We start from the raw sequence: 2,990 nt of genomic DNA, 5'->3' as shown, positions 1-2,990 counted from the left end.
AAACATGCCTTTTGGCCTGTAGCTGCTGCTGTGCTTAGAATTAAATTGTACTAGTGGTGTCTGGTAATACTGTGAAAGGTCCTTAGGTCAACTGAGGGCAACTTGTCACATCAATATAATTTATTCGGCTGCCATATTTGATTTGATCAAAAACACCAACAATTTCGCACAGGTCACAAATTTCATCTGATCTTCACCAAAATTGGCACAGACCATCTTCAGACCATGCCTTGTCACTTCATTTATTTCTGTAACAATTGATAGAAGCGTTCGCCTGTCACATCCAATCGAAATTTGTGGCGAAGCCGCCAAACAGGAAGTGAGCTCATATCTCAGCAATCGTATCAAAACCAAACTTGGTACATGGACTCATGACCCCATCAGGTTAATGCCGAAGACATTTTGTGACCTTTGACCTCTAGGGTCACTGCAATTAGCAAAAATGCATTTTGCCTTGTAACTTTTGACGTGCTAGACGTGAAACTTGCTTTGACAGCTTATGGCCATACGTCTGATTGCAGCATTGAGCTAACAGCTTTTCGTTGCCATGGTTACTCCGGCCTAGCTGCTTGGCCCCCTCATTGCTGCTTGCAGCTATATTTATCATTATTCTTTAACAATAATTGTATGTTTGTAGAGTGTAAGCTGGGATGGTCTGAATGTACTACGGCTATTCGAATGCAAAGTTACACATGTGGAGTTGAGGTTGAATGGCATGGCGCTAATTTGTCCTTGCTTTTTTGTATGTTGCAGTTTCACCTTTACTCTAACTCCAATAAACCTGTGGAACTAATGTGAGCACGCCTACTGATTAGGCGCACACTAATTGTGCCCACCTGTGGACATGACACTGAACCAATGGGCCCATCACTCCTTGGAAATATAATGGTGTTCTGTGAGGCTCGTAGGATGAAAGTTGCCGTCACTGGCAGTAGGCTACTCTGGAGGACAGGAGCGTTTTCTTGTGCTTATTTCACGCTGGGCATCGGTAGGTGGACTTTTATACTAGGCTAACGTATGCGGTTGTGATTCATCTTGAACTGCAGTATCGTAGTCGGTGGGCTTTAGCTATGTTTGTTTCTCTTGCTAACCAACAAACAAACCTTGGGCTGCTTGGTTAGTGACGGTAAGGGGGGGGGATGATTCATACTGTTTAGCTTTATGGTGGTTTTTAAGGATGTTGGCTGATTGTGCTGTTCCGTATGGCCCATTCTCACTGCAGTGTGACGAAAGCTCCCTGGAATCCTGCCTTATTTCACCCGACATTTGACTAGTAGACTACCCATGTTCATCAAGGTAGGCGATGCATGCTAATGAGCCTAGCAAGTAGCATAGTTGAGTGTTAATGTTCGTAGCGCAGCAATGACGTCTACAGCTGTTCTGTCTTGCCGTAACCAGGCCCTGCCTTTACGTTAGCTATGCCCTGTACATTGGCTCAATATTCCTTTTTTTCCATTTATAGCTGACGCGCCCTCCCTCCTCCACTCTGACCCCTCGGGCCTCTTGCCCATAGCACAAACAAGGCCAAGGTAGGCAGCAATGGCTTACTTGTACTGCTAGTTAACCATGCAATAATGATTGGGGTTGCTACATGGGTTTAGAAATATGTGTATTTGTATGTTATTTATATTTTAAGATTTAAGTGTATACATTTTGTACTGATTAAAAGTTCTTTGTATTGATAACTGTAAAATTATGACTTGTGGCGTGTATGTGATAATTGAAGATGATGTATGTTATTAGTAAAATCTTGTTTTCTTGTTTGCTATAGATCACAGCTGGCTGTCAGTATGACACTGTTTTCCCCTGATTAAATTTAGTTTGTGTTTTTTTTGTTTGTATGCCCCCTAGTGGTGACCTGCTCTGTCCTTAGCCCATTATTGTGCCTTCCAACGCCAAGTAGCGGCGCTAGGTTGGTTTATGGTCAGGTTGAGTTAGTTGGTTGTTCATCCCCAGTTTGTTTGTTTTCTACTTTTCCCCTCTCCTACCCTGTCGGCACTGGCCTAGTCGGCCAGTGTTTTTGAGCAGCCCTCTTAACCATCCGCTCGAGGGCTGCCTCAGTTAATGTTCCCCTCCTGATTTTTCTCCCTTTTATTGGTTTGAGTTTTATTATTTTTATTTGTCTCCTCTTGTCTCCTTGCCCCTCCTAGCTGTGACCGATTGTAATTTTGCTAGATAGCCAATGCCTGTATAGCAGTAGGCTCCTTCTTAGTATATGCCCTAGTGGCCAGTGTGGGTTTCAAACCATTTCATGAGTGTTCTTTAGTGTGATTGATTACTCACTCCTGATGATTGCAGTGTAGTGGCACTTGTGGGTGCGTGTGAGCACAGTTTTGTTCCCTCCTAGTCGAGCGACGGCGTATGGTATTTTGCTAACTAGTGCTTAAAAGACAGTCACAGCTGTACCCAGGGGTCCTTGTCTTTGTGTTATCCCCAAGTTTATTGAGCTATTATTGTTTCTGTTCTGACATTCTCCCTGACCAAGTCTCCTTTCCCCCTCCTGGAGCAGTTAAAGAGAAATAAAAAGCAAAAATTATTGACCAAAGCTCTCTGTTCCTATCCATTTATTTGGGTCACCTGCAACACACTTAAGGTCCACCTTGTTACACTAAGAATTAATCTGAGTCTTGGTGTGGGGAAAAAGTTTAGCTGGCCGTCAGGATATTAAGTAGACATATCGACGACGGCACACTCTCTCTCTCTCTCATCTACTCCTCAGTTCTGGTTTTGTCTTTCCTTTTCTAATATCATACTTCCAGCATTCCTAAGGCCCTGTTTACATTTCATTTTAAGATGTGTCAGCCAAGTGGACAGCCAAAACACATCTCTGTCTACACTTGTGTCCAAGATGTTGCTGACCACTTGTGTTCAGATTTTGACACTGCCTACACGTGTTCCTCTAGAATTCTCCTGGTTGGGGATGCATCAGGATGAGTCAATGCTCACATTACAAAATATATGAAATCACATGTATTCCATGCTCACATTAC

The 2,990-nt window shown here is 43.2% G+C and overlaps 1 long non-coding RNA gene across 1 annotated transcript; it reads left to right on the top strand.

The window, feature by feature from the left end:
* Positions 1 to 811: 811 nt before the first annotated feature.
* On the top strand, positions 812 to 1,557 carry LOC121694838. Its single transcript, XR_006025898.1, has 3 exons — positions 812 to 988; positions 1,223 to 1,296; positions 1,463 to 1,557. It is a non-coding gene; the product is annotated as an uncharacterized LOC121694838 (long non-coding RNA).
* Positions 1,558 to 2,990: the final 1,433 nt, after the last annotated feature.

The sequence above is a fragment of the Alosa sapidissima genome, chromosome 20 (genome assembly GCF_018492685.1).
Source record: "Alosa sapidissima isolate fAloSap1 chromosome 20, fAloSap1.pri, whole genome shotgun sequence".
NCBI lineage: Eukaryota > Metazoa > Chordata > Actinopteri > Clupeiformes > Clupeidae > Alosa > Alosa sapidissima.
This window is presented reverse-complemented; position numbering and strand designations above follow the sequence as displayed.